Here is a 9,785-nt window from a genome sequence, read left to right on the forward strand (position 1 = left end):
CATGCCACGGCCAATGCAGGCCAACCAAAGCCAGCAGCACGCCATGCCAAGCCAAGGCCAGCAGCATGCGATGCCAAGGCCAAGGCAGCCCAGCCAAAGCCAGCAGCATGCCATGCCAAGGCCAAGGCCAGCAGCATGCCATGCCACGGCCAAGGCAGCCCAGCCAAAGCCAGCAGCATGCCATGCCAAGGCCAAGGCCAGCAGCATGCCATGCCACGGCCAAGGCAGCCCAGCCAAAGCCAGCAGCATGCCATGCCAAGGCCAAGGCCAGCAGCATGGCATGCCACGGCCAAGGCAGCCCAGCCAAAGCCAGCAGCATGCCATGCCAAGGCCAAGGCCAGCAGCATGCCATGCCACGGCCAAGGCAGGCCAGCCAAAGCCAGCAGCATGCCATGCCAAGGCCAAGGCCAGCAGCATGCCATGCCACGGCCAAGGCAGGCAAGCCAAAGCCAGCAGCATGCCATGCCAAGCCAAGGCCAGCAGCATGCCATGCCAAGGCCAAGGCAGCCCAGCCAAAGCCAGCAGCATGCCATGCCACGGCCAAGGCAGGCCAACCAAAGCCAGCAGCATGCCATGCCAAGGCCAAGGCCAAGGCCAGCAGCATGCCATGCCACGGCCAAGGCAGGCCAGCCAAAGCCAGCAGCATGCCATGCCAAGCCAAGGCCAGCAGCATGCCATGCCACGGCCAAGGCAGCCCAGCAAAAGCCATCAGCATGCCATGCCAAGGCCAAGGCCAGCAGCATGCCATGCCACGGCCAAGGCAGCCCAGCCAAAGCCAGCAGCATGCCATGCCAAGGCCAAGGCCAGCAGCATGCCATGCCACGGCCAAGGCAGCCCAGCCAAAGCCAGGAGCATGCCATGCCAAGGCCAAGGCCAGCAGCATGCCATGCCACGGCCAAGGCAGGCCAGCCAAAGCCAGCAGCATGCCATGCCAAGGCCAAGGCCAGCAGCATGCCATGCCACGGCCAAGGCAGGCCAGCCAAAGCCAGCAGCATGCCATGCCAAGCCAAGGCCAGCAGCATGCCGTGCCAAGGCCAAGGCAGCCCAGCCAAAGCCAGCAGCAGGCCATGCCAAGGCCAAGGCCAGCAGCATGCCATGCCACGGCCAATGCAGGCCAGCCAAAGCCAGCAGCACGCCATGCCAAGCCAAGGCCAGCAGCATGCCCTGCCAAGGCCAAGGCAGCCCAGCCAAAGCCAGCAGCATGCCATGCCAAGGCCAAGGCCAGCAGCATGCCATGCCACGGCCAAGGCAGCCCAGCCAAAGCCAGCAGCATGCCATGCCAAGGCCAAGGCCAGCAGCATGCCATGCCACGGCCAAGGCAGGCCAACCAAAGCCAGCAGCATGCCATGCCAAGGCCAAGGCCAAGGCCAGCAGCATGCCATGCCACGGCCAAGGCAGGCCAGCCAAAGCCAGCAGCATGCCATGCCAAGCCAAGGCCAGCAGCATGCCATGCCACGGCCAAGGCAGCCCAGCCAAAGCCATCAGCATGCCATGCCAAGGCCAAGGCCAGCAGCATGCCATGCCACGGCCAAGGCAGCCCAGCCAAAGCCAGCAGCATGCCATGCCAAGGCCAAGGCCAGCAGCATGCCATGCCACGGCCAAGGCAGCCCAGCCAAAGCCAGGAGCATGCCATGCCAAGGCCAAGGCCAGCAGCATGCCATGCCACGGCCAAGGCAGGCCAGCCAAAGCCAGCAGCATGCCATGCCAAGGCCAAGGCCAGCAGCATGCCATGCCACGGCCAAGGCAGGCCAGCCAAAGCCAGCAGCATGCCATGCCAAGCCAAGGCCAGCAGCATGCCGTGCCAAGGCCAAGGCAGCCCAGCCAAAGCCAGCAGCAGGCCATGCCAAGGCCAAGGCCAGCAGCATGCCCTGCCACGGCCAATGCAGGCCAGCCAAAGCCAGCAGCACGCCATGCCAAGCCAAGGCCAGCAGCATGCGATGCCAAGGCCAAGGCAGCCCAGCCAAAGCCAGCAGCATGCCATGCCAAGGCCAAGGCCAGCAGCATGCCATGCCACGGCCAAGGCAGCCCAGCCAAAGCCAGCAGCATGCCATGCCAAGGCCAAGGCCAGCAGCATGCCATGCCACGGCCAAGGCAGCCCAGCCAAAGCCAGCAGCATGCCATGCCAAGGCCAAGGCCAGCAGCATGGCATGCCACGGCCAAGGCAGCCCAGCCAAAGCCAGCAGCATGCCATGCCAAGGCCAAGGCCAGCAGCATGCCATGCCACGGCCAAGGCAGGCCAGCCAAAGCCAGCAGCATGCCATGCCAAGGCCAAGGCCAGCAGCATGCCATGCCACGGCCAAGGCAGGCAAGCCAAAGCCAGCAGCATGCCATGCCAAGCCAAGGCCAGCAGCATGCCATGCCAAGGCCAAGGCAGCCCAGCCAAAGCCAGCAGCATGCCATGCCAAGGCCAAGGCCAGCAGCATGCCATGCCGCGGCCAAGGCAGCCCAGCCAAAGCCAGCAGCATGCCATGCCAAGGCCAAGGCCAGCAGCATGCCATGCCCCGGCCAAGGCAGCCCAGCCAAAGCCAGCAGCATGCCATGCCAAGGCCAAGGCCAGCAGCATGCCATGCCACGGCCAAGGCAGGCCAGCCAAAGCCAGCAGCATGCCATGCCAAGGCCAAGGCCAGCAGCATGCCATGCCACGGCCAAGGCAGCCCAGCCAAAGCCAGCAGAATGCCATGCCAAGGCCAAGGCCAGCAGCATGCCATGCCACGGCCAAGGCAGGCCAACCAAAGCCAGCAGCATGCCATGCCAAGGCCAAGGCCAGCAGCATGCCATGCCACGGCCAAGGCAGGCCAGCCAAAGCCAGCAGCATGCCATGCCAAGCCAAGGCCAGCAGCATGCCATGCCAAGGCCAAGGCAGCCCAGCCAAAGCCAGCAGCATGCCATGCCAAGGCCAAGGCCAGCAGCATGCCATGCCACGGCCAAGGCAGGCCAGCCAAAGCCAGCAGCATGCCATGCCAAGCCAAGCCAGCAGCATGCCATGCCAAGGCCAAGGCAGCCCAGCCAAAGCCAGCAGCATGCCATGCCAAGGCCAAGGCCAGCAGCATGCCATGCCACGGCCAAGGCAGCCCAGCCAAAGCCAGCAGCATGCCATGCCAAGGCCAAGGCCAGCAGCATGCCATGCCACGGCCAAGGCAGCCCAGCCAAAGCCAGCAGCATGCCAAGCCAAGGCCAAGGCCAGCAGCATGCCATGCCACGGCCAAGGCAGGCCAGCCAAAGCCAGCGGCATGCCATGCCAAGGCCAAGGCCAGCAGCATGCCATGCCAAGGCCAAGGCCAGTAGCATGCCATGCCAAGGCCAAGGCCAGCAGCATGCCATGCCACGGCCAAGGCAGGCCAGCCAAAGCCAGCAGCATGCCATGCAAAGCCAAGGCCAGCAGCATGCCATGCCAAGGCCAAGGCAGCCCAGCCAAAGCCAGCAGCATGCCATGCCAAGGCCAAGGCCAGCAGCATGCCATGCCACGGCCAAGGCAGCCCAGCCAAAGCCAGCAGCATGCCATGCCAAGGCCAAGGCCAGCAGCATGCCATGCCACGGCCAAGGCAGCCCAGCCAAAGCCAGCAGCATGCCATGCCAAGGCCAAGGCCAGCGGCATGCCATGCCACGGCCAGGGCAGGCCAGGCAAAGCCAGCAGCATGCCATGCCAAGCCAAGGCCAGCAGCATGCCATGCCAAGGCCAAGGCAGCCCAGCCAAAGCCAGCAGCATGCCATGCCAAGGCCAAGGCCAGCAGCATGCCATGCCACGGCCAAGGCAGCCCAGCCAAAGCCGGCAGCATGCCATGCCAAGGCCACGGCCAGCAACATGCCATGCCACGGCCAAGGCAGCCCAGCCAAAGCCAGCAGCATGCCATGCCAAGGCCAAGGCCAGCAGCATGCCATGCCAAGGCCAAGGCCAGCAGCATGCCATGCCAAGGCCAAGGCCAGCAGCTTGCCATGCCACGACCAAGGCAGGCCAGCCAAAGCCAGCAGCATGCCATGCCAAGCCAAGGCCAGCAGCATGCCATGCCAAGGCCAAGGCAGCCCAGCCAAAGCCAGCAGCATGCCATGCGAAGGCCAAGGTCAGCAGCATGCCATGCCACGGCCAAGGCAGCCCAGCCAAAGCCAGCAGCATGCCATGCCAAGGCCAAGGCCAGCAGCAAGCCATGCCACGGCCAAGGCAGGCCAGCCAAAGCCAGCAGCATGCCATGCCAAGGCCAAGGCCAGCAGCATGCCATGCCACGGCCAAGGCAGCCCAGCCAAAGCCAGCAGCATGCCATGCCAAGGCCAAGGCCAGCAGCATGCCATGCCACGGCCAAGGCAGCCCAGCCAAAGCCAGCAGCATGCCATGCCAAGGCCAAGGCCAGCAGCACGCCATGCCACGGCCAAGGCAGGCCTGCCAAAGCCAGCAGCATGCCATGCCAAGGCCAAGGCCAGCAGCCTGCCATGCCACGGCCAAGGCAGGCCAGCCAAAGCCAGCAGCATGCCATGCCAAGCCAAAGCCAGCAGCATGCCATCCCAAGCCAAGGCCAGCAGCATGCCATGCCAAGGCCAAGGCAGCCCAGCCAAAGCCAGCAGCATGCCATGCCAAGGCCAAGGCCAGCAGCATGGCATGCCACGGCCAAGGCAGCCCAGCCAAAGCCAGCAGCATGCCATGCCAAGGCCAAGGCCAGCAGCATGCCATGCCACGGCCAAGGCAGCCCAGCCAAAGCCATCAGCATGCCATGCCAAGGCCAAGGCCAGCAGCATGCCATGCCACGGCCAAGGCAGCCCAGCCAAAGCCAGCAGCATGCCATGCCAAGGCCAAGGCCAGCAGCATGCCATGCCACGGCCAAGGCAGCCCAGCCAAAGCCAGGAGCATGCCATGCCAAGGCCAAGGCCAGCAGCATGCCATGCCACGGCCAAGGCAGGCCAGCCAAAGCCAGCAGCATGCCATGGAAAGGCCAAGGCCAGCAGCATGCCATGCCACGGCCAAGGCAGGCCAGCCAAAGCCAGCAGCATGCCATGCCAAGCCAAGGCCAGCAGCATGCCGTGCCAAGGCCAAGGCAGCCTAGCCAAAGCCAGCAGCATGCCATGCCAAGGCCAAGGCCAGCAGCATGCCCTGCCACGGCCAATGCAGGCCAGCCAAAGCCAGCAGCACGCCATGCCAAGCCACGGCCAGCAGCATGCCATGCCAAGGCCAAGGCAGCCCAGCCAAAGCCAGCAGCATGCCATGCCAAGGCCAAGGCCAGCAGCATGCCATGCCACGGCCAAGGCAGCCCAGCCAAAGCCAGCAGCATGCCAAGCCAAGGCCAAGGCCAGCAGCATGCCATGCCACGGCCAAGGCAGCCCAGCCAAAGCCAGCAGCATGCCATGCCAAGGCCAAGGCCAGCAGCATGCCATGCCACGGCCAAGGCAGCCCAGCCAAAGCCAGCAGCATGCCACGCCAAGGCCAAGGCCAGCAGCATGGCATGCCACGGCCAAGGTAGTACAGCCAAAGCCAGCAGCATGCCATGTCAAGGCCAAGGCCAGCAGCATGCCATGCCACGGCCAAGGCAGGCCGGCCAAAGCCAGCAGCATGCCATGCCAAGGCCAAGGCCAGCAGCATGCCATGCCACGGCCAAGGCAGGCCGGCCAAAGCCTGCAGCATGCCATGCCAAGCCAAGGCCAGCAGCATGCCATGCCAAGGCCAAGGCAGGCCAGCCAAAGCCAGCAGCATGCCATGCCAAGGCCAAGGCCAGCAGCATGGCATGCCACGGCCAAGGCAGCCCAGCCAAAGCCAGCAGCATGCCATGCCAAGCCAAGGCCAGCAGCATGCCATGCCAAGGCCAAGGCAGCCCAGCCAAAGCCAGCAGCATGCCATGCCAAGGCCAAGGCCAGCAGCATGCCATGCCGCGGCCAAGGCAGCCCAGCCAAAGCCAGCAGCATGCCATGCCAAGGCCAAGGCCAGCAGCATGCCATGCCACGGCGAAGGCAGGCCAGCCAAAGCCAGCAGCATGCCATGCCAAAGCCAAGGCCAGCAGCATGCCATGCCATGCCACGGCCAAGGCAGCCCAGCCAAAGCCAGCAGCATGCCATGCCAAGGCCAAGGCCAGCAGCATGGCATGGCCCGGGGAAGGCAGCCCAGCCAAAGCCAGCAGCATGCCATGCCAAGGCCAAGGCCAAGGCCAAGGCAGCCCATCCGAAGCCAGCAACATTCCATGCCGAGGCCAACGCTGCCCAGCCAAGGCCAGCGGCATGCCATGCCAAGGCCAAGCCCAGCCGCATGTCTTGCCACGGCCTTGTCCCGCAGCGTGGCGTGCCTTGGCCTTGGGCTAGAACATCGCATGCCACGCCCTTGGCAAGCAATCCTGTCCCTCGTGTAATTGCCATTTGGTTTGGCTTTGACTTACGTATATGTTGCCCTGCGAAATGCATGTCCCTCGGGTAATAGCCGTTTGGTTGCCTTTGACTTGCGAACACGTTGCTAGTGCTTTCCCCAGTGGAAGCTTGTTGGGAAAAGTATGTCCCTCGGAAGTTGCCTGTTGCATTCGAGCTATCCGATGCTTGCTCGGTTTCTCTAAGAGTTTTTGCACGTTCGTTGGGCTTTTTAATTATTTATTTACTCATAAAAATTATAATAAAATAAATAAAAAATAAAAAAATAATTGAAAAAATTACTATAATTACTAGTGCCTCATCTTATAATTGTTGGAATTTTTCTAGAATTTTTTGAGTATTTTTAGTAATTTTTATTATTTTTTAAGTATTAAAATTGAAATAAATTAAAATAAAATATTCCGGTGGCCAAATATTTTTTTGTAATTTTTTTTATGGTGTATTAAATTATTTAATACAACTTTCATGTTGAAAGTTTTGGCAAAAAACCATTACTTTTTAAAAAAACCCCATTATGACTCCTCAAACATGGTTGATGTTTCCTCCTGCCAGATTGAAAAGGGCTTAACAGGCTATTATAAGGGGGGGGCACCTCCCTTAAGGCTGGCCAGCATGGCCAGGCCACAGGCCACGCCTATGCCTAGGCGGGCGCTTGGCACATGCCATCGCTTGGCTTGTGGCATTGGCTTGTGGCATCGAAACTACATAGCCAAGCACGGGATGCGTCTAGTGGCGGCCCGCGGTGGTGGCGGTGGCACGTTGGCCTAGGCCAGCATGCCATGCCACAGCCTTGGCCAGCAACATGGCATGCCAAAGCCTTGGCCAGCAGCATGCCATGCCCTGGCCTTGGCAAGCATGTCATGCCACGGCCTTGGCCAGCAGCATGCCATGCCACGGCCTTGGCCAGCAGCATTCCATGCCCCGGCCTTCGCCAGCATGTCATGCCACGGCCTTGGCCAGCAGCATGCCATGCCACAGCCTTGGCCAGCAACATGGCATGCCAAAGCCTTGGCCAGCAGCACGCCATGCCCCGGCCTTGGCAAGCTTGTCATGCCACGGCCATGGCCAGCAGCTTGCCATGCCCCGGCCTTGGCCAGCAGCGTGCCATGCCACGACCTTGGCCAGCAGCTTGCCATGCCCCGGCCTTGGCCAGCAGCATGCCATGCCACGGCCTTGGCCAGCAACATGGCATGCCAAAGCCTTGGCCAGCAGCATGCCCTGCCCCGGCCTTGGCCGGCAGCATGCCATGCCGCGGCCTTGGCCGGCAGCATGGCAAGCCCAAGCCTTGGTCAGCAGCATGCCATGCCAACGCCTTGGCCAGCAGCATGCCTTGCCACGGCCTCGTCCAGCAGCATGGCATGCCACGCCACGGCCTCGGCCATCAGCATGCCTTGCCACGGCCTCGGCCATCAGCATGCCTTGCCACGGCCTCGGCCATCAGCATGCCTTGCCACGGCCTCGGCCATCAGCATGTCTTGCCACGGCCTTGTCCAGCAGCATGGCATGCCCCGGCCTTGGCCAGCAGCATGTCATGCCACGGCCTTGGCAAGCATGCCAAGCCACGGCCTTGGCAAGCATGCCATGTCCCTCGGGTAATTCTACAAGTTGCCTTGCGAAATGCATGTCCCTCGGTTAAATTGCCATTTGGTTGGCTTTGGCGTGCGAACGAGTTGCCTGTGCTTTCCTTGTGGAAGCTTGTTGCGAGAAGTATGTCCCTCGAAAGTTGCCTGTTGAGTTTGTTATTTGCATTCGCGCTAACCGGTGCTTGCTCGGCCTCTCTAAATGTTTTCGCGCGTTCGTCGGGCTTCTTAGTCCTTCGGGGTGTGATTCGTTTTGGGGGGCTGGTGCACAGTGTACGTCGTGGCGCGTGAGTTGTGTTCGGTTTGTGCGAGTTGGACGGATCCCTGCCTGTGCAGCGAACTCCACTGGTGCATTCCTCCATGTCCCTCGGGTGATGCCTTTAGGTTGTCTTCGACTCGCCTTCGGGTTGCCTGCGCTTCCCTAGTGGAAGGTGCCTTGCGAAAGGCGTGTCCCTCGGGTAATTGCCATTTGGTTGGCTTTGACGTTCGAACGAGTTGCCTATGCTTTCCTAGTGGAAGCTTGTTGCGAAAAGTATGTCCCTCGAAAGTTTCCTGTTGCGCTTGTTATTTGCATTCGCGCTAACCGGTGCTTGCTCGGCCTCTCTAAATGTTTTCGCGCGTTCGTCGGGCTTCCTGGTCCTTCGGGGGGTGATTCGTTTTGGGGGGCTGGTGCACAGTGTACGTCGTGGCGCGTGAGTTGTGTTCGGTTTGTGCGAGTTGGACGGATCCCTGCCTGTGCAGCGAACTCCACTGGTGCATTCCTCCATGTCCCTCGGGTGATGCCTTTAGGTTGTCTTCGACTCGCCTTCGGGTTGCCTGCGCTTCCCTAGTGGAAGGTGCCTTGCGAAAATCGTGTCCCTCGGGTAATTGCCATTTGGTTGGCTTTGACGTTCGAACGAGTTGCCTGTGCTTTCCTAGTGGAAGCTTGTTGCGAAAAGTATGTCCCTCGAAAGTTGCCTGTTGCGCTTGTTACTTGCATTCGCGCTAACCGGTGCTTGCTCGGCCTCTCGAAATGTTTTCGCGCGTTCGTCGGGCTTCTTAGTCCTTCGGGGGGTGATTCGTTTTGGGGGGCTGGTGCACAGTGTACGTCGTGGCGCGTGAGTTGTGTTCGGTTTGTGCGAGTTGGACGGATCCCTGCCTGTGCAGCGAACTCCACTGGTGCATTCCTCCATGTCCCTCGGGTGATCGCCTTTAGGTTGTCTTCGACTCGCCTTCGGGTTGTCTGCGCTTCCCTAGTGGAAGGTGCCTTGCGAAAAGCATGTCCCTCGGGTAATTGCCATTTGGTTGGCTTTGACGTTCGAACGAGTTGCCTGTGCTTTCCTAGTGGAAGCTTGTTGCGAAAAGTATGTCCCTCGAAAGTTGCCTGTTGCGCTTGTTATTTGCGTTCGCGCTAACCGGTGCTTGCTCGGCCTCTCTAAATGTTTTCGCGCGTTCGTCGGGCTTCTTGGTCCTTCGGGGGGTGATTCGTTTTGGGGGGCTGGTGCATAGTGTACGTCGTGGCGCGTGAGTTGTGTTCGGTTTGTGCGAGTTGGACGAATCCCTGCCTGTGCAGCGAACTCCACTGGTGCATTCCTCCATGTCCCTCGGGTAAAATGCCTTAAGGTTGTCTTCGACTCGCCTTCGAGTTGCCTGCGCTTCCCTAGTGGAAGGTGCCTTGCGAAAAGCGTGTCCCTCGGTTAATTGCCATTTGGATGGCTTTGACTTACGAGCGAGTTGCCTGCGGTTTCCCAGTGGAAGGTTGTCGTGAAAGTTATGTCCCCCGGAAGTTGCCTGTTGCCTTTTGTTATTTGCAGTCGCGCTAACCGGTGCTTGCTCGGCTTCTCTAAATGTTTTCCCACGTTCGTCGGGCTTCTTAGTCCTGCGGGGTGTGAT

This window comes from Camellia sinensis, chromosome 14 (genome assembly GCF_055761805.1).
Source record: "Camellia sinensis isolate YWXY chromosome 14, ASM5576180v1, whole genome shotgun sequence".
Lineage (NCBI taxonomy): Eukaryota > Viridiplantae > Streptophyta > Magnoliopsida > Ericales > Theaceae > Camellia > Camellia sinensis.